The sequence below is a fragment of the Cervus elaphus genome, chromosome 22 (genome assembly GCF_910594005.1).
Source record: "Cervus elaphus chromosome 22, mCerEla1.1, whole genome shotgun sequence".
Taxonomy (NCBI): domain Eukaryota; kingdom Metazoa; phylum Chordata; class Mammalia; order Artiodactyla; family Cervidae; genus Cervus; species Cervus elaphus.
In genome coordinates this window covers 9264425-9286429 of record NC_057836.1, presented here as the reverse complement: position 1 = coordinate 9286429, position 22005 = coordinate 9264425, and positions in this window count along the sequence as shown.

Here is a 22005-nt window from a genome sequence, read left to right as displayed (position 1 = left end):
AAAGCCTGTGTTCAGGCACTGGTGGTGATTTTCTTGGCTGTGGGGGTGTCTCAGGCAGCTGTCACTGTGTAACAAATGACCTCCAAATTTGATGGCTTGAAACAAGAGCAAGCAGATCTGCAAGTTCAGCAGAGCTCATCAGGGAAGGCACAGTTTTGCACCAGGAGGCTTCAGCTGGGCCAGCTCGACGGGGGACTGGAGGATCCGTTAGCTCTGCGGGGATGGGGGCCTCTGTTCCCTTCACGTGGCTCTTCCATGGAGCTGGTGGGCTTTGTCACAGCGTGGTGGTTGAGTTCCAAGCATGAGCAACCTGGGTTATGGGTGGTGTGAGCTGCCATTTCTTACAGCCTGGGTCTGACAGCATCACCTCCACCATTTTGCCCAAGCATCCCCAGAACTCAGATTTAAGGGAAAGGAACACAGACACCTCCCCCCACCTCTCTGTAAGAAGACTGTCAGATACCAAGGGGCAGGGCATCTTCTAAAACCACCAAATTGAAGACAGAGGTGACCCCAAGGCGGGCAACTACTGTCTATCCCAGACCCCCCGAACCCTGCCCCTGTGCCCTCCAGCCACAGCTAGAGCAGATGGTCCCGTTTGCCCTGTCCCCACCCTGCCCTCCTTTCACGTCTCCTTCAGTGCCACACACGGAGGGACCAGTGTGCGTGGCCACTGAGACCCAGCTGGCCCAGCACCCCGGCTGGAAGGGGGCAGCCTCAGTGGGGCAGAGGAGCCGGGTGCCCAGGTTGGGGAGGTGCTTCGCTCCTGCCAGTGCTCCTCCAGGGCCCATCCCACCCCCGGTCCTATCTCCTCTGCTTTCTCCTTGCTCACCCCATGGCGACTCAGAGTGGTCACTCCTGAGTCTCCCCAAGTGAGACTCCAGCATAGGTGTCCTTTCCAAGGATCCTTCTCCCTCTCTCCCTCATGATTCTGGGGTTGGAAGTATCCAATACAATAAACCCCAAAAGTCTATCTCCATTGCTTCTTTTCTTCTCAGGTATCTAAGTTTCTAACAGATTTTTTTTTTTTAATAAAAAGTTTTATTGGAGAAAAATAGAACCACCACGTACACAGGGAAAAGAGCACAAAAATTCAACTGATACAGAACTGAAAGTCACAACTACCCAATGTTGCTTGCGATTACCTTTCAATTTCTTAAATGGCTTCCCTCAATTTTTTAAATAGCCTTGCCAATTTTCAGCTGAAATAGAATCAAGTTTTCAAAAAATTAAGAGCCTCAGCGAAGGGACCAGCTTTTAAGATAACAAAGATGACACCAAGAGTCTCCTAATAGGACCAATTCTACTGAAAAATTTCTGAAACACATAACTACTGAGTCTGGTAGAACAGTAGCTCAGAGACCATCAGGGATTAGTTAGAACACTGACTCAGACAGTCCAGTATGCAGAGAGGGCAAACAAAAAAGCTTCATTTCCCTGTCAGATGAGTTCACGTAAGACAACCAAGGAGGTGCTAAGAAAATACAGGCAATGGCTGCTCAAAATAATTAAGAAGGCATTTTAAATACCACATATTATTAGACAACAGTGTGTAAAGTGATGCAATTAGAAAACAGGCAACTTAAAAAAAATATGGTCACAGGTCTTTGAGAACTCAAGAAAACAATAGCAAACACAAGAGCTGAAAGTCTTCTCAGCTGAGGGGTGAAAGTGAAAGTGAAAGTGAAGTCGCTCAGTCACAGCCAACTCTTTGCGACCCCGACCCCATGGACTGTAGCCCACCAGGCTCCTCCGTCCTTGGGATTCTCCAGGCAAGAATACTGGACTGGGTTGCCATTTCCTTCTCCAGTTTCTAACAGACTTTAACTCCGTTTGACAAAACCAATAGAATTGTACATAGGTTTACCCTTTGATTCAGGAATGTTCCTTCTGAAGGATCTTCTGTGCCCCGGAAATCATCAGACACACACAAAAGAGATAGTGCAAAGATGCCCATGGTGGCACTGTATGCACTGAGAAAAGATGGACGCTACCTGCACATCCACCCCCAAGGGCTCGTTAAAGGAGGGGTGTAGAACCACAGGGCAGACAGACTATCTGCAGACACTAGAAGGGATGACGTCAGCTGTAGGAGTAAGAAGCCGGAGCCCTCCCCAGACACCGTGGACAGAGGTGACCGCCATTTACAGGACATGATGTGGGGTGTGTGTCTATCTGAAAAGCACAGTCTCTTGTGTACAAGTTAGTTCTGCGTGGGGAGCAGAGAGAAGCTGTGGAGGGACAGATAGGGAACTGGGAAGGGCTCTGGGATGAATCTGTATTGGTTTCCTGGAACTGCTGTAACAAACAACCACAAACCGAGTGGCTAAAAGCAAGAGACATTTATGCTCGTAGTTCCAGAGGCGAGAAGTCCGAAAGCAAGGTGTCACGAGAGCCAGGCTCCCTCCGAAGTCTTAGGGCGGAATCCTTCTTGCCCTCCCGCAGCTGCTGGTGGCTCCCGCCACCCTGGACTTGTGACCACGTCCCTCCCCTCTCTGCTCCGTCTCCCTCTGTCCCTGTTTCCTCTCTCTATGTTTCCGTTTTCAAATCCCTCTCCTCTCTCTTATAAGGACATTGTCCTTGGATTTAGGACCTGCCCAATTCCACGATGATCTTATTTTGAGATCCTTATTCTAATAGCGTCTAAAAAAAAAAGAAAAGAAAAACCACCTTATTCCAAATAAGGTCACAATTTGAGGTTCTGGGTAGACATGAATCTGGGGGACACTATTCAACCCCTGCAGGGGGGCAGGCGAATGTCCCTTCCTACACGGAAGGTGTCTTTGTGGACTTTGATTTTACTTGTATTATTGCATTTTAATTTTTTTTCATTTTTTGGCCCTGCCATGCAGCTTGTGGGGTCTTAGTTTCCCGATTAATGATCGAACCTGTGCCACCTGCAGTCAAAGTGTGGCGTTGTAACCACCGGACTGCCAGGGAAGTCCCATATTTCATTTTCATTTTAAAAAACTCTAAAATCCCAGAAGACCGTATGTATTCCAAGATCTCTTGCCTCCCAGGGTCAGCATCTCAGGTTTCCTGGGAGGCCCAGTCTCCCCGGTGATGAGGTAAAAATTGTCACCGTGGGCAGGATTGAGCTCTACCACATGGGCCCTGGCTGACTAAGCTGAGAGTCGCCAGGGTCCTCAGATGACCGGATCAGGAGCCTCCCGTGTTACTGGAGAGATGGTTGCTGGTGTTCACAGCCCAGCACCTTCCCGGGAGGTTGAGCTGAGTACCCAGTACATGGCGGGGGCAGGGAGGGGAGTAGTGGGCTTGGGGCTCCACATAGCACCAACAACCCATTCATTCACCCATTAAAAGTCCCTCCAAGGTCCTGGGCATTCACTGATGCGACCCCTCATTTTATACATGGGGAAACCGAGGCTGGAAAAGGAGAAAGGATTAGACCAAGGTCAGCCCTTGAATTAGCAGTCATGTGTCCCATCCCATCTCGGCAAGGACCTGCCCCCCACTCTCTACACCCACCAACTGTAGCCCCCAACGTTTCCACTGGGCAGTCATTCTTCCCAGGTGACCCTATGAGGCAAGCTGGGAAGTGAGGTAGGTGAGGGAAACTGAGGCTCAGCCCAGCGAAGGGCCAGAGGGGGTCAGAACCCAGCTGGGCCTGTCCCATCCAGTTGGCAGACCCTGACTGGGCTCAGAGGGCCCTCAGAGCTGGCGCAGAGGTGGGCACCTATGACATCCAGGTCCTACGGCATGCCGGGCGGTCAACAGGCCCATGAAACAGGAGCCAGGACGGGGCCCAGCAGCCCTCCTCACCCTGCCTGGCCTCTTGGTTCTGTCCTCCCTCCGACAGCCCCTGCCCTGCCCCCCTGCCGACCGCTGGCTGTGCGGGATCCACGGCCCAGGACCGAGCAGGGCTCCCGACAGCAGTGAGAGTGACGCCCCCAACTGTCTCTGGGACTCCAGCGGGCCTTGCCTGCATGTGCCCCTGCTCACCCTTGGGGGCTGGGGGTACAGGGGCTGAGAGAGGGCTCCCAGGTCACAGGCACCCAGTGCACTAGAACGAGCCCCTCTGAGTCTCGGTAATTAATTAACCATCAGGCTGTTTAAAGGTTAACGACAGCAGAACAGACGAGGAGGAGGAGCTCAGCCCTTCCCAAGTGACCCCTGGACCCGGTGACGGGGGTGGGGGTGCAAAAAGGAGGCTGGCTCTGAACCCCCTCCCGGCCTCTGCCCCTCCCGGCCTTACCTGGGGCAAGAGGGTTCCTCCAAGGACAAGACCCCTGGGCTTAGGGACTTCTTGGTTGGGGAACTAAGAGCCTGTCCACACCCCTTGCATGCCCTGCAGTACAACCATCACCCCCCAAAAAACCCTGGAATCTTGCACTTAGGTCAGACCTCCTCCACCCATAGTCACTTAGCTGGGCAATGTGACCTTAGGTGAGTCACTCCCCCCAACCCCAGAGCCTCACTTTCTTCACCTGCCAAAATGAGGACATGGCCAGCAGGCTGGTTTGCCGATTCTCTGAAATAATGTCTGCCAAACAGATGCCACAAGCCAGGCGCTTAGTAGGTGCCGGTGACATTCTCCTAGTGGTCTGACACCCTAAGTCCTGGCTCTGAGTCCTCCCCCCATCCCGCATGGCAGAGTCACTGTCTTTATAAAACAGTCAAGTTCAAGTTCAATTCCAACCCCCAGGGAAGAGAAAGTGGCCCTTTCTCCAGGGCCAGATGGGGAAGGTGAATCAGCTTCCTCACCTGGGCTGATTCACACCTGTGCAGAGTACAGGCCAGGAGGCAAGCAGGCAGACAGACAGACAGGGACATATTCCTTCCTTTGCACTGGGGCAACTGCATCCACAGTCCTTAAGTGGCCGATTCCGGCCAGCCTGCGCTGGAAGGTGGGATTCTAGATGAACCCCCTGAGGGGATGGTGTGATGCACGAGAGGCAACACCCCTGGTCCAGAGGCGGGCCCCCACCTCCTTTCCCCCATCTCGCCCTGCACCGTTAGGTAATAGAGCCCCACCCTGTCCGCCAGCCGCCTCCTTTCCTCCAAAGGTGCCCAGGGGCCAGTGAGTTAGGTGTGGGTGACTCAGGGGTGGGAAAGGCCCATGAAGTCATCCAACAGCCTCAGCCACCTCCGGAGTGCAGGAGCCTGTCTGGTCCTTGGACTCACCAGCCGGGGAGTTCCCCTGGGAGGGGACTGTCTGCACCCCTTGCCCGTCCCGCCCGGGCTACAGGTTGGACATGGCCCTGCTGGAGGAAGCGCCCAGCCCTGGACTCTGCTGGCCCTGACTGCAAGCCTCCTGGCCCACAGCTCCTTTCCTCACCCCTGCCAGGGAGAAGAGAGAAGAGTGAATGGGCAGTGAGCCAGGGACTGCAGGCTGGGCTGGGTTAAGAGTCAGGGAACTTGACTGTTTCTTTTGTTACTTGCTGGCCAGTCCAGCTGAGTATTCCGAGCTTTTACTACCATGATCATCTAAAAAGCTGACAATAACGTGTTGCCTAGGACCAAAGTCCTCAGACGCTGGAGTAACAAAGACCGGGGTTCAAATCCTGGCATTCTCTGGCCACAAGGCTCGGGGTCATTCAGAAACCCTCTCTGGGCCTCAGTTTTCTCGTCTTAAAATGGGGATCATGAAGCTACCTGGCCTGGTGGCTGGGAGGATAAAGCAAGTGAACGTGTCAAGCTCCTGGCAGAAAACAGAGATAGGGGCTTTGGGAGAGGAAATCTTGGGGAAGGGACCCCTCTGAGCTATGGGCAGATGAGATGTGAAGCCCCTGGAAAAGTGTCCGAGGAGCTGTAAGCTTCGCCAAAGCTGAGGAGGGACAGGAGGCCTGAGGGTCTGCAAGCCGGTGAGAGGGGAGGCAGGGTGCAGGCCACACACAGAGGGGCTACAGCTGTGGCGGGCCCAGCTGCGACCAAGGAGGGGAGCAGGGGACAAATATCCCTCCTCCATCCTCCCACCCGCCCAGCCACCAGTACCTCCCACTGGCTGAAACCCACTGGAATCTGTTGAGCCAGAAACCCACTGCCCCAAGAACCCACGGGATGGGGCAGCTGAAAGGCAGGACGAGCAGAGAAAGGGCCTGGGGGCAACAAGCTGAGAATAATCCAAATGATATGAACGTGGCTTCATTCAGCAAACATTTCCTGAGCACAGCCACAGCCAGGCTTTGTTCTGGGCCTGGGGACAGTGGTGACCCAGACAGACCAAGTCCCCACTCCACGGAGCAGAGTGAGGCAGAGTGATTCTCATGGTTGGGCCACGAGAAATGTTTTAACCCAAGGAAATCCCTACAGGGCCATCAGAGACCATCTACACCAACAGGTAAACGAGGCTGGAGGGAGGCAAGGGCTTGTCCAAGGTCACCCAGCAAGTCAGTGGCACAGGGAAGCTCCCCCCCTTCCCCTCGCCATCACTCTTCCAATGCCCAGGAGGTTGGCTTGCAGGAGATGCGGACCCAGGAATTCCTAGCCTGCCTCCCTTGGCCTTCTGCTCCCTTGGCCATTCTGGGCTACACACCAAGTGTCGCAGGGTGGGAGCCCCCATCGGGGAGCAGGCCATGCGGGGAGCAACATGCTTGCATTCCCAGACAGGCTGGCACATTCCTGCTGGGGAGCCACTGTGCCACCAGCCCGGCCCCGCCCACTCCCCTGCACACAGAGCCATTGTCTGCCCCAGACACTTTGAGCAGCCGCTGCCCCCAGCCGCCAACACCACCCCACGTCCGCCCATTGCCAGGTGGGCCTCCACGAGCGGAACACCCCTGTCCCAGTCCCCAGCCCCAGAGGGCAGCCACGCCACCTATCTTGGAGCCAAGCAGGGATCAGAGAGGGGAGATGACTTGCCCCGAGTCACACAGGCCAAAATCCAAACCACTGAACTCCCTAGTTAATTACTGTTTCTTAAGAATGCCCCCTTTCCTTTACGCCTGCACTCCTGGGCTGCTGGACACCCCTCCAGTGGGCCAGCCTGGACTGGCCCTTGACGACCCCTGCCCGGGTGGGAATATCCCCATTTTACAGGCCAGGAAGCCAACTGGAGAGGCAGGAGTTTGCCAAGGCCACCCAGGGAGGAGCAACAGTGATGAGATCTAGCCCGGGTCTTGAGTCCCAGCCCACACCCTCCTCTTCCTGAGAGAACAGCTCTGAGCTGCACCCAGCGGGGGAAATGTCCAAACAAATCCTCACAGCGAGGATGTGAGCCTGATACACAAAGGCCAGGCAGCCTGTCAGAGACTGTTCACTCACCTGGCGCACGTGTCCCCAGCCCACGCCCAATGGAGGCAAAGCTGGAAGCTTCGATGTAGGTTGAGGACTCAGGGCAACCCTGGCCCAGGAGAGATGGGAACCTCTTTTCCCACCTTAACCCAGGTGCAGATGGGGTCAGATAAGAGGTGCTCTTCGGGACTTCCCTGGTGGTTCAGTGGCTAAGACTCCGTGCTCCCAATGCAGGGGGCCCCGGTTCCATCCCTGGTGGAACCGGGTCTCACGTGCCACTACTAAGAGTTCACATGCAAAATCTGAAGATGCTGCATGCGAAAGAAAGATTGAAGATTCTAAGTGCTGGAACTAAGACGCAGCATAGCCAAAAAAATTTAAAAAATTTTTTAAAAACCAAGTAGGAACTTCCCTGGGGGTCCACTGGTTAAGACTCCATGCTTCCATTGCAGGGAGCTCAGATTCCATCCCTGATCGGGGCACTAAGATCCCGTATGCTATGTGGCACGATCAAAATACATAGAGAGAAATCTCCCTGATGGTCCAGGGCTTACAAGTCTGCCTTGCAATGCAGGGGACGTGGGTTCAACCCCTGGTTGAGGAACTAAGATCCCAGTGAAGCAATCAAGCCCATGCGCTGCAACTAGAGAGCTCGTGTCCCACAGAAAAAAGATCCCACATGACGCAACTGGGACCCGAGGCAGTCAAATAAATAAATAAACATTTAATTTAAATGTTTAAATGTTGTTGTGCGTGCATGCTCAGTCATGTCCAGCTCTTTGCAACCCCACGGACTGTAGCCTGCCCGGCTCCTGTCCACAAAATTTTTCAGGCAAGAATACTAGGGTAGGTTGTCGTTTCCTACTGCAGGGGATCTTCCTGACCCAGGGATCAAACCCGCGTCTCTTGCATCTCTTGCACTGGCAGACAGATCCTTTACCACTGCACCACCTGAGAAGATATATATATATATATGTATATATCAGTCCCTAAAATGACAGCCTCCAAGGCCCCTCTCCTCACAGCAACCCCTTCCTACCCCTGCAGCGACCTCTTCTAACCCCTGGATCAGGACCCTGTCCTTATCTCTCTCCTGAGGACCTTTGCTCGCGCTGCCCTTCCAGGCCCCTTTCCTAACTTCCTAGGGTCTCATCTCCCTGATCCTTCATCTGTGCCATCCTAACTCTTCCAGCGCTGATTTGTCATACGTTTCTTGTTTTTCTGGGTTAATGGCTGCCTGCCCCTGCCCCTGCTAGATGGGAAGGTATATGAGAGGTGGGATCTTACCTCCTGCTGCACGAAGTAGGTGGCACTAGTGGTAAAGAACGCAGCTGCCAACTCAGAAGATGTAAGAGATGAGGTTTGATCCCTGGGTCAGGAAGATCCCTTGGAAATGGGAATGGCAAACCACCCACTCCAGTATTCTTGCCTGGAGAATCCCATGGACAGAGGGGCCTGGAGGGCTACAGTCCATGGGGTCGCAAAGAGTTGGACACGACTGAAGTGACTTAGCATGCATGCGTTCATTCATGAAGTAAAATCAAAACTGATAATTAGATTTTTTTTTTTAACTCAACCTACCCACAAAACCGGCTTCAAGATCAAGACAAGATCTCTGCCGGCCTCCAGAAGCATCCTCGTTCTGTCTCCGGTCGGCACCCCGTCCCTGCCCGAAGGGAAACATCTGCCTGCTCTTGATTTTCACACACGTGAAGCCACAGCCCATGCTCCTTCCATGCCCCGGCTTATTGCCCGCCGAGTGAGATTCGCATGTGTAACAGTCTGTGGGCAGTAAGGGGGACCAGTGGGTTTTAGCTTAAGCAACTGGGTGGGCATGGTGCATTTACTGAGCTGAAGACCGCCAGGGAGGAGCAGACTGGGGGGCTAGAGCTCTGTTTCGGGCTTTGGGAGGGGAGCAGACAGCCCAGCACGGGACTGGGTTAGACTTCGGCTTGGCTCGGCGATGCCGTTAAAGCCTAAGAGTAGGGAATGTTCGAGATGCCCCTGCTACCAAGGGAACCATCCCTTTCTGCCACTCATTCAGGGCCACCTGCTCTGGGTCAGGCTTCTCACCTGCTCCTCACTGGAAGGGCCTTGAAGGACCCAGTTTGGAAACTGACTCCTGTTTCAGGAGAGGAGTGGAGGCCCAGCAAGGAACAGTGACTGGCCCAAGAGCACACAGCCCCTTAGAGTTGCACAGACTCCTCACTCCGCTCCAGAGACCCCTGCCCAGCCCTCTAGGCATGCCAGAAGGACTTAAGAGCGGCTTGACTGATACCCAGATGGGGGTCTAGCCCACAGTGAGGGTCTGGATTAGCTGAGAAGTGTTTAAAATAGCAGAGTAACCCACGAAGGCCCCCTGTAGGAAGCAGGCCTGGTGCTGGGCCAGAGGAGCCTGAGGCAGGGTAACCCCCACCTGAGGTCACCATCTCCCCAGCAGTGACATCACTGCTCTGGGCCTCACAGCTGGAGGACCAGGCAAGCTGAAGCGGGGCCAGGCAGGCAGTTGGAAATACATCACCAGCCCTGAGGCCAACCTCCCCAGCAGCCGAAGGCCCCTGGAAGATGACTGGCTCCCATGTGCCTTAGATACCTAAGTGAGAAGCCATCGGGGTGGAGGAGGTAGGCCCATCACGGATGGTCCCAGTGTCTCATTTTACAGATAGGTAAACTGAGGCCTGGAGAGGGCCACACCTCTCCCAAGGTTCCATAGGAGTGAGGGGCAGATGTTTTCTGGGCCAGCATGCTCAGCCAAGGGCCACAGTCCCCGGCACCCTGTTGGGTTAGGGTGGTAGGGGAGGCATGAGTGCTGGAAGAGGGCTGAGCTCAGAACGATCCAGAGGCTTCAAGGTGGGATGGTCCTGACCCCTAGGAATTCACAGTCTGGGGAGCAGGTGTTGAGGCAGTACAACTCAGATGTGTCTGCCTTCATCGTCTGTCTGCTCCCAGAGTATAAGTCCCCTGTGGGCAGGTTTTTACTCACAGGTGTAGCCCAGCACCTAGTGCAACGCCTGGCACACAGTAGGTGCTCATTAAAGACTTGAATCAGTGAATCCATAGAAGTGTATGTTGTTGCTGTTACTGCTCAGCTGCTCAGTCGTGTCCAACTCTTTGCGACCCCGTGGACTGCAGCACACCAGGCCTCCCTGTCCTTCACTATCTCCTGGAGTTCACTCAAACTCATGTCCATCGAGTCGGTGACGCCATCCAACCATCTCATCCTCTGTCGCCCCCTTCTCCTCCTGCCCTCAGTCTTTCCCAGCACCAGAGAAGGGCATAGCAGGACTCTAAAGCCATCCTCATCTGTACATGATGGCACTGGAGACAAGGGCTGTGGGACGTGGTCAGAACCCACTTCCCCTTCTTCTTCTTCCTCTCGTAGGCCTGTCCTGCCTTGGGTGTCTCCAGACCATGGCTCCCTCCCAACCAACCCCCACTCAGTCCTGACTTCTAGCCTGTTCCCTGCCCCTTCCCACCACTCCTCCTTCCCTGGGGGCTTGTTGGGAGCAAGCTGGAGGAATTCCTGGCCCGAGTCAGGGGAGGTGCCCCAGCAGGCGGGAGGCAGCACGCACACGCCAGGGACCGCTCCAAATTCCAGCTCCCACGAGCCTGCTGGGAGGCAGCCAAGTGGGGCCGTGGAGCAGGGTGGGGAGGCCCTCCCCACGGAAGCCAGGAGGGCACAGGGGAGTCTGGGGAAGGGCCAGGGGTGCCGAAGAAGCAGACAGTCGGAGCAGATGTGGGGGCCCCAGGGGTACACAGCGCACCTCCTCCAGGACCCAGGTGGGAAGATTGAGGGCCCCTGGGTATCAAACTCTAAGCTCCGGACCCGGGATGTTGTGGGGGTGACCGTCTATGACCAGACACCAAATGTCTCAGGAAGAAGAGGGGTGTTTGAGGGGATGGATAATGTAAGACCACATGGAAAGAGCCCTGAATTGGCAGGGGGAAGCTGGGGACAGGTCTTGGACTGTCCCTGTCCTCAGTGGGAGCAGGCTGCGCCCAGAGTCCCCCACTTGTTCATGGGGGGCGGGGGGTTTCCCCCAGTGGGCCAGCACTCTCGGCCACTGTGAGTTCAGCGGGCAACAGGAGTAGGGTCCCAGGGAAGGAAGGAGGTGGCGGAGTGTTTGGAAGGCTCTCAGCCTGGCCTCTTCTGGGTCCCCCCCGCCAGTCCTGGGTCAGGGCCAGGTGCCATGAGCTCAGACAGCAGCCCCTGGCCAGCTGTCGGCAGGAGCTGCCGCCAACACCCACACCAGCGCACCTGGCCTGCCACCGTGCCACCCCACCGCCGCCCCCTCCCCAGGGCTCCTCCTGCCCCACCACCAGCTCCTGGGGCATCCTCAACACAAGGTGTGGCCAGGGAAATACAGGCAACTGGATCCAGATGTCCAGAACCACAGCGTCTGGGAATTAGAACTTTCTAGAACCGTGGGTTCTCACAACCAAAAAATTCCAGGACTATCAGATATTGGAATATTTTTATTCCAGGCCCCCAAGACTCTTCGAACCAAATAATTTCAGAAATGCAATCTCTTGCAACCAAAGCTCAGGACCACAGGAACTTGGATTTCCATGGTTTGGAGTTCTGGGATCAAGAGCTCTTTGTTTTCGTTGTTGTTTAATTGTGTCCATCTCTTTTGCGATGCCCTGGACTGTTGCTCGCCAGGCTCCTCTGTCCGTGGGATTTCCCAGGCAAGAATACTGGAGTGGGTTGCCACTCTTTTCTCCAGGAGATCTTCCCAATGCAGAGATCAATCTGGAGTCTCCTGCATTGGCAGGCGGATTAAGCAGAAAATCCCCAAACAACAAATGCGTTATCCCAGAGGACACGAGTCGGGGAATCTTCCCACCACCCAGGCTAACAGACAGCCAGGAGCAGGCCGAGCCAGTCCTTCGCGGGTCATTCCACTGGCCCCTGCTTTGGGCAGGTTTCTCTGCTCCTGGAACTGCAAAGGCAGGAAGGGACAGGGGGCGCTTCTGAGCAAATCGAAGGAGCCGAGGGCCTCGCCTCCACGCCCTGGGCGGCTTCCTTTTGCCAACAGGGAGGAGAAGAGAAAGAAGGCCCTTGATGCCACAGGTTCGGGCGGTGGGTGTGTGGTCACAGGGGTGGCAGGGTCTACCCCCTCCCTGGCTGGAGGAGCTTGGAATTTTCTCCTGGCAGGAAGGGCCCACCCTCCTAGGAATGGAAAACAATCCCTGGCATCTGGCCCCCGAGGCGTACAAGGTTTTGACAATCAAGCATTATTATTCTCCCTGCCTCGCCCTAGCCCGATGCAGAGGGGAAACCGAGGCAGGCGGTCTCTCTGTCTAAACCAAGAATCTGCCCCTGGCAGATTCCAGTCATCCCCTTCCCAGACCGCGGAATGTCAGAGCCGAGACAGCCACAGAGGAGGGGCCTCGGTCGAGCCTGGCAGGGCACCTGGAATCTGAGACCAGAGAGGGCAGCCGTTCACCCAAAGTCACCCAGCTCACTGCAGCAGTCTCTCATGGCTTCCAGTAAGGCTCACTTCCAGGGTGTCTTCCTCCAGGAAGCCTTCCCAGATCATGTTCCCCTGGACTTCTCTGCCCACTTAAGACTTCACTCCTCCACTAAGCTGCATGCTGTAATTACTCAGCCATTGCTGTCTCAGTACTGTGTACAAAAAATGTCTCATCTTCTCAGCCTATGCTGGGATGGCACCTCCTCATCAGCCTGGAAGAAAGAAGCCTTGGGCTTCCCTGGTGGCTCAGACAGTAAAGAATCTGCCTGCAATGCAGGAGACCCAGGGTTCGATCTCTGGGTCGGGAAGATCTCCTGGAGGAGGGCATGGCAACCCACTCCAGTATTCTTGCCTGGGAAATCCCATGGACAGAGGAGCCTGGTGGGCAACAGTCCATGGGGTCGCAAAGAGTCGGGCACGACTGATTGACTAACACTTGCAGTTTCTTCAGAAACCTCGGGCAGAGGCCTCCACACCCCTGTTCAAACCCCTCCAGGGTTCACACTGCCCAGGGACAAGGTCTAGTCAGCTTAGGGCTTTGTGGCTGCACTCCAGCCTCATCCCTTGATCCCACAGGCGTGGGTCTCACGGAGTTCCTGGTGGCCTATGCCAGGCCATTTCTTTCCCTGCAGCCTCCTTGACTCCCCCATCCTTCTCCGGCCAGAGCATCCTCATCTCCGAGGCCTCAGTGAGACCTCCTGCCTGGGGCCAGTGTCTCCTCTGGACCACCTTGGGCTTCCCCTCTGCAGCCCCACTGCCCTGCCAGTGGCGGCCTCTGCCTGCACACCCACTCCCCGAGGCTGGGCTGGGTCTTAGACTAATATGGACTATGGGTCTTTACAGAGGCCGCACCCCTGGTCCTGGCCCCTCACAGGCCTTCGCTCATCAGATCCCAGCAGCAAACCTAGGAACGGATTCTGGCGTGATCACGTCCATTTTATAGATGATGAGACCAAGCCCAGTGTGGCTGAATGGCTTCCTCAAAGTCACACAGTCAGCAGCAGAGCTGAGATGGGGGCCCCGAGAACCCGGCTCCAGAGCCCACGTGTTGTCCCTGTTAGGTCACATCGCCCTGGGCAGGCGAAGAACAGAAGCACTGAGCCCGCAGCACTGGGGAGTCTTGAGACCACTTAGCTCAACCCCTACAGCCCACAGAGGGCAGAGCGTTTGTTTCAGGATCCCCTCTGCCCACCACCCACGTACCTGTGTGCAGAGAAACACACACACAGAGCAACAGTCACACACATGCACACTCGGACTTGGACACTAGCCCCCAGCCCCTGGGACCGCCTGCAGGAAACCCTCAGCTGCCCAAGCCTTTTTCACTTCAGCTTTTTCCTAAATTTGCTTTGGGGAAGTTGCTGGCCTCTTGGAGTTCTCCTCTCTCTCACGCGCTCCAGACCACATCCCTTTCCACGCACTCCCAACTTCTCTGGAAACCTGGAGAACAGAAGATGGGACCACAAACAGTAAATATGATGAATAAGTCCATTCTACAGATGGTAGTGGAACCATGGAACTTAGTTTGGGACCTGAACCCGCAATCTTTTCACCGAAACCACACTCTTGGAGTCAGAACTTCATGAAGCTCAGGTTCTTGATGTCTTGTCACAGAAAGAATTCAATAAGAGGCAAAGTGATAGGTAAGAAGCAGATTTATCTGACCACCACCAGGGCATGGGGGTTGTCAGGTTTTATATGGGCTAATAAGTGGGAGGAGTGTTCCAGCTATTTGGGGAAAGGGGTGGGGAATTTCCAGGAATTGGGTCGCCCTCACTTTTTGACCTTTATGGTCGGCCTTGGGACTGTCATGGTGCCTGTGGGTGTGTATTTAACTTGCTGATGTGTTACAATGAGCAAGTTCTGAGGCTCAAGGTCTAGCGGAAGTCGGCTCATCTGCCATCTCGAACATATTTGGTTCTAATCCGTTTATGTTGTGTCCTCGGGCTATGTCATTCTTTTAAAGGTTGTGCCCTGCCCCTTTCCCTCTGGTTTCAGTATCAGGGGACAGGCTGCAGAAGAGAGAAAAGTGTGGAGGGGAGGCCAGCTCAAGAGTGCTGGGGAAGCAGGTTCTAGCAGCAGTAGATAGGGTGATGTCTGCAGTGAGAAAGCAGTATCTCTCCCTGGGTCAGAAAGATCCCCTGGAGAAGCGAATGGCAACCCACTCCAATATTCTTGCCTGGAGAATTCCAAGGACAGACCATGGGATCACAAAGAGTCGCATACGACTGAACAACTAACACACTGCAGACTTCTAGGGAGAGGCCTTCTAGGAAGAGGAAAGAGCCAGTGCAAAGGTCCTGAGGCAGGAGTGAGCCTGCCATGTTAGAGGAACAGAGAGGTCAGTGTGGCCGTGGATGAGCATGAGTTCAGGGAGAGTGAGAGAGGTGAGGTCAGGGTGGTAGGGTGTCTAAGGTGACCTAGGCTTTTCCTCCAGTGACTGGGCATTGATGGGAACTATGCAGGGTTCTGAGCAGAGGAAGGATGCCGTGTATGTGTTAAAATACAAGTAAGATGAAATATACCACCTTAACCATTTTTAGGTGCACAGTTCAGTGTATGAAATACATTCACAGGACTTCCCTGGTGGTCCAGCGGCTAAGACTCCACCCTTCCAATGCATGGGGCCAGGGTTCAATCCCTGGTCAGGGAACTAGATCCCACGTGCCGCAACTAAAACCCAGAGCAGCTGAAGACATAAATAAATACTGGTATATATTCACGCAGTTGGCAGTCACCACCCATCCCTGTCCCTCATTTCATCTTGTAAGGGAACAGAGGAACCCCAGTGGTCAAGCCCGGATTCCTAGTCTGTAAACTGGCTGTCCTCTCTGTGCCGGCTGCCCCTCTAGATGTGATGAGTAACTGAGCCAATGCAGGGAATTCCCTGGGGGTCCAGTGGTTAAGAATCCACCTTCCAAGGCAGGGGACTCGGGTTCCATCCTGGTGGTGGAGCTAAAAATCCCACATGCCACAGGGCAACTAAGCCCGTGCCCCGTGATTACTGAGGCCACATGCCACAAGCTCCGTATGGAGGGAGGCAACCTGACTTGAGTTCTAACAGGTCACTCCGGCTGCTGGGTGGACCCTCCACAAGGACATCCAGACAGAAGCAGGAAAACCAGATAGAAAGCAAGAGGCAGGAGCCCTAGGTTCCCCCCGGGCTTTGCTCCCCTGACTACCTGGATGACCTTGGACAAACCATTTTGTTCATTCTTAAGTTTGTTTATTCATGCCTTCGGTCAGCTGGTCTTTCAAGAAATATCTGTCGAAGACCTGCTATGTGCTCGGCCCTGCGCTGTGTACAGAGGGCACAAAATGAGCAGGAGAGACCTGGCCTCTGACTCGGGGAGGTGCCGTGTGGCCGGGAAGACAGACACCGAGCAAAAAGCAGCAAAAATAATGGAGTGATAATGCTGGTGCGGATGGTGCAGGAGAAGCAGAGAGAGCGGCAGAGGGAGAACTTTCTGGCAGAGGGGAGAGCCTAGCAGGAGCTCTGAGGGGTGGGCCTTCTGCTTCCATGAAAAATTTCCTCTCCCTTCCCTCCTCTAGATAAAAGGAAACAGAGGAACCCCAGTGGTCAAGCCCAGATTCCTAGTCTGTGAACTGGCTGTCCTCTCTGTGCCGGCTGCCCCTCTAGATGTGATGAGTAACTGAGCCAATGCAGGGAATTCCCTGGGGGTCCAGTGGTTAAGAATCCACCTTCCAAGGCAGGGGACTCGGGTTCCATCCTGGTGGTGGAGCTAAAAATCCCACATGCCACGGGGCAACTAAGCCCGTGCCCCGTGATTACTGAAGGCACATGCCGCATGCCACAACTAGAGAGAAGCCCGAACACCACAGTGCAGATCCCGTACCACAACTAAAACCCGATGCAGCCAACAAAAAAATAAATAAATATTTTTTCTAAAAAGAGAGAGAGGGGACTTCCCTGGTGGCCCCGTGGTTAGGAATCTGCCTTCCAATGCAGGGGACAGAGGTTTGATCCCTGGTTGGGGAACTAAGATCCCACATGCTGCAGGGCAACTAAAGTCCTAGAGAAGCCTGTGCACCACCAAAAATAAAAAATAAAATGTAAGAGAGAGAGGCAATGTGTGACAAGCTCCAGATATACAAGGCCACGAGGCCCCACCCCCACCCATCCCAACCTGGCCTGCAGAAGTGGGCTCCCTGCGATGAGGTGCAACGACAGTCTCAGGGGAGACCTCCCGCCAGCCACTCCCAAATCTCTCTTGACTTGGTTCCTGCTGTGCCTGAAATCCCTGTTACAAACTCATTCCTTTGCACTGTGCTTTCCCACCCTTCCAGAACCATCCGTTCCTATTCAGGTTAGCCCTGGGCTGGGTGTCGCTCAGCTTTCAGAGTTCAACTCAAGCCTCCCTCTTTCAGGAAGCCTTCCCTGACTGTTGCTGCCCATGGAATTTCTCTTTCCCTCCCTTTTTCTCTCTCTTTTCTTGCTCTGTGCTGCCCTTGGGCTTTCATTGTCTCAGCCTTGGGGCTGAAAATGCCCTGAGAAATCCAAGCCAGGCTTCCCTGAGCCCCCATTCTTTCAGATGAGGAAACTGAGGCCCAGATACTGAGTTCTCATGGCAAATGGTCTGGTCATCTGTGAACAGAAGTAAAATCCTGCCTCCTTGGGGCGCTGTCCACACATTCGGTATTTACCAATAGGGAGTATGGACTGGACATTGAGTGAAGACTTAGGTCAGCGGCATGTCCCACACAGGACCCGCGGAATCCTCACTGCAGTTTCAGGGGGCTGTCATGGTGCTGGGAGGGGCTGAGCCGGGATCCAGCCTGACTCACCTCATGGGGTCATCACGGCACAGCTGGAAGGCCTGGGCAGGATGACTGGTGGTCCCACATGACCAGGGCACACCAGCCTGTGATGAGCTGGTGGGTTGACTGGGGCTAAATGGTGATGCATTTTGAATGCCGCACCAAGGTGCCTGATGCATTGCTGTTGTTGTTCAGTTGCTGTCATGTCCGACTCTTTGCGACCCCATGGACTGCAAAACGCCAGGCTTCCCTGTCCTTCACCATCTCCCGGAGTTTGCTCAAACTCATGTCAGTTGAGCCAGTGATGCCATCCAACCATCTCATCCTCTGTCAGCCCCGTCTCCTCCTGCCCTCAATCTTTCTCAGCATCAGGGTCTCTTCTAGTGAGTCGGCTCTTCGCCTCAGGTGGCCAAAGTATTGGAGCTTCAGCTTCAGCATCAGTCCTTCCAGTGAATATTCAGGGCTGATTTCCTTTAGGATGGACGGGTTTGATCTCCTTGCCATCCAAGGGGCCCTCAAGAGTCTTCTCCAACACCACAGTTCAGAAGCACTAATTCTTCGGCGCTCAGCCGGATGCACAGAATGTGCTTAATACACATTTTTGCTGTATGTACAAAGAAATGTGTCACGGAGAGTCATGGAAAGCTCTCGAGTAGGGGAGGGCCCTGCCTTTGATGGAACACGTCTTGGAGTGCTCAGGTGAGCGGCTGGCCCTGAGGAAGCAAAGGGCATGCTGTCTCCATGGGCCGTGGTGGCGCCGTGATGGTGTGTTCACACGGGTGGAACCTGACTGTGTCAGGGTGGAGGTGTGCTCGTGGGCACTGGGGCGTGAATAGGCTGCTGTGTCCCAGGGAGCTGCTGCCCCCTTCTGCTCAGGCTCCCCGCAGAGAACACGGGGGTGATAAAAATGCTCCCCTCCTGTCAGCTTGGGGGGCGGGGGGCGGGGACTTTGAGAACGGACAAGTCACATCCCTGCCTGGCCTAGTGCCTGGATAGTGGGGAGCCTTCACGTTAGGACCACGGCCTGGGTCCCTCTGTGGTGCTGCAGGCTCTGGGGAGCGGCCGCTGTGGGGCTGGGGCCTGCTTGGAGGAGCCCGTGGAGGGGGACAAGGCTGTGGCCAGGGAGATGGGGAAGTTGGCCAGTCAGCTATCTTTAGCGCCTTCTCTCACAGCCCTTTTCCTCTGCCTGGCTGCGAGGGGCTGGGGCGGGGAGCGGCGGGAAGAGGTCACTTCTCCATAGTCACATGAAGCCCGGTGACCCGGAGGCCAGCTGTGGGGCTCGGGCAGGAGGAGGGGGCCAACTGTGGTACCTGGCACCCCCGTCAGTGTGCTGGCCGTCCTGAGGGTAGCACCCCCTGGTGCCCACCACCCCGCCACCTCTCAAGGATGCAGAGGCCAGAGTCGTGCATCTACGAGGGGTGGTGGGTGCCGTGGGGGCTGCTGGGATGTGGCAGCTCTCTCGCTCCTTGCCGGGAGCCTCCAGGCCCCTAGACAATGAGGGCAGTGTAGTGCAGTGGTTAGAACCAAGCTCCTGGTGCCCAGACTTGGCTCTCTGCGTCAGCACTGCTGAGAGTCCGGTCTGAGTGAGGGGCTCTGCCTTAATCTCCCAGGTCTCAATGTCCTCACTGTGAAAACAGGAGTGACGCCAGGAACCTCGACACACCACTCAGAGGACTGTCATGATCACCCAGGGAGACAGCATCTAAGATGCCTGGCAGGGAACATTCTAACTCTCTGACCTGGAAAGAGTCTCTGAATCTCTGGGCCCCCATTTTCCCCATCTGTGAAATGGGAATAGTGGTTGCAAGGATTAAATAAAGTAGCTTTGAAAGGGTCTAACATAAGGTGTAGCACTCTATAGGTACTGAACAAATACGCCTCCTTGGGCACTTTTCTGGCAATCCACAGGTTAGGACTGCATGCCTCCCACTGCAGGGGATAGGGGTCTATCCCTGGTCAGGGAACTGAGATCTCTCATGCTGCACGGCAATGCCCAAACAAACAAACAAAAACCAAATAAGCACCAACTCCTTCTCCTTTGAGCCAAAATATGATTTGCAGACCCCTAGTACATAGGATCAGGGTCAAGAGCTGCCCGGGTTGAAATCCCACCCTATCAGTTATACACTGTGTACCCTTGGGCAAGTTGCTCACTCTCTCTGAGCCTCAGTTTCTTATTTATAAATTGGGGTAATAATGGGAGCTGCCTCAAAGGCTGATCCTGAATATTGTTCAGTTCAGTTCAGTTGCTCAGTCGTGTCTGACTCTTTGTCACCCCAGGGACTGCAGCACACCAGGTTTCCCTGTTCATCACCACCTCCTGGAGCTTGCTCAAACTCATGTCCATCGAGTCGGTGATGCCATCCAACCATCTCATCCTCTGTCGTCCCCTTCTCCTCCTGCCTTCAATCTTTCTCAGCATCAGGGTCTTTTCCAATGGGTCAGTTCTTCTCATCAGGTGACCAAAGTATTGGAGCTTCAGCTTCAGCGTCAGTCCTTCCAATGAATATTCAAGACCAATTTCCTTTAGGATTGACTGGCTTGATCTCCTTGCAGTTCAAGGGACTCTCAAGAGTCTTCTCCAGCACCACAGTTCAAAAGCATCAATTCTTTAGTGCTCAGCCTTCTTTGTGGTCCAACTCTCACATCCATACATGACTACTGGAAAAACCATAGCTTTGATTAGATGGACCTTTGCCTGTAAAGTAATGTCTCTGCTTTTTAATTTGCTGTCTAGGTTGGTCATCGCTTTTCTTCCAAGGAACAAGCATCTTTAAATTTCATGGCTGCAGTCACCATCTGCAGTGATTTTGGAATCCAAGAAAATAAAGTCTGTTACTGTTTCCATTGTTTCCCCATCTATTTACCATGAAGTGATGGGACCGGATGCCGTGATCTTCATTTGTGGAATGTTGAGTTTTAATCCAACTTTTTCACTCTCCTCTTTCACTTTCATCAAGAGGCTCTTTAGTTCCTCTTTGCTTTCTGCTATAAGGGTGGTGTCATCTGCATGTCTGATATTTCTCCCTGCAATCTTGACTCCAGTTTGTGCTTCACCCATTCTGGCATTTTGCATGATATACTCTGCATATAAGTTAAATAAGCAAGGTGACAATATACAGCCTTGATGTTCTCCTTTCCCAATTTCCTTCTTGACCTGCATACAGATTTCTCAGGAGACAAGTAAGGTGGTCTGATATTCCCATCTCTTTAAGAATTTTCCACAGTTTATTGTGATTCACACTGTCAAAGTCTTTAGTGTAGTCAATGAAGCAGAAGTAGATGTTTTTCTAGAATCCTCTTGCTTTTCCTTTGATCCAATGGATGTTGGCAATTTGATCTCTGGTTCCTCTGCCTTTTCTAAATCCAGCTTGAACATCTGGAATTTCTCAGTTCATGTACTTTTGAAGCCTAACTTGGAGAATTTTGAACATTACTTTGCTAGCGTGTGAGATGAGTGCACTTGTGGGGTAATTTGAACATTTCTTTGGCGTTGCATTTCTTTGGGATTGGAATGAAAACTGACCTCTTCCAGGCCTGCAGCCACTGCTGAGTTTCCCAAATTTGCTGGCATATTGAGTGCAGCACTTTCACAGTGTCATCTTTTAGGATTTGAAATAGCCCAGCTGGAATTCCATCACCTCCTTTAGCTTTGTTCATAGTGATGCTTCCTAAGGCCCACTTGACTTCACACTCCAGGATGTCTGGCTCTAGGCGAGTGATCACACCATCGTGGTTATCTGGGTCATGAAGATCTTTTATGTACAGTTCTTCTGTATTTTCTTGCCACCTCTTCTTAATATCTTCTGCTTCTTTTAGGTCCATACCATTTCTGTCCTTTATTGTGCCCATCTTTGCATGATATGTTCCCTTGGTATCTCTAATTTTCTTGAAGAGATCTCTAGTCTTTCCCATTTCTATTGTTGACCTCTATTTCTTTGCACTGATCACTTAGGAAGGCTTTCTTATCTCTCCTTTGGAACTCTGCATTCAGATGGATGTATCTTTCCTTTTCTCCTTTGCCTGAGTATTGAGTTTACATATATGAAGTATATAGGACAGTGCCTATGTACTATAATAGGTATAAATTATTCATAATTACTACCACCTGCTAACCCAGGCACCACTCTCTGGAGGCCTTCAAAGTCAACGTGAGCACTGGTTATCAAAGGCAAGGAGCTGGTGAAGTTGAGCCCTAGCAGCACTGTGGGTCCAGGGGGCTGATGGGTGCCAAGGGCAGTCATTCAACATTTAATAGTTCTGATGTCCATAGGGGCTTCCCTGGTAGCTCAGGGGTAAAGAATCTGCATGCCATGCCGGAGATGTGAGTTCAATCCCTGAGTCGGGAAGATCCCTGGAGAAGGAAACGGCAACCCACTCCAGTATTCTTTCCTGGGAAATCCCATGGATAAGGATCCTGGCAGACAACAGTTCATGGGGTCACAGAAGGGTCAGACACAATTTAGCCACTGAAGAACAATGTGTTAATAGGCCTGGAAGTGTCCTGGATGCCCCCTCCCTAATTCCTGGGCTCTTAGATGTTGCTTTCTTGCCT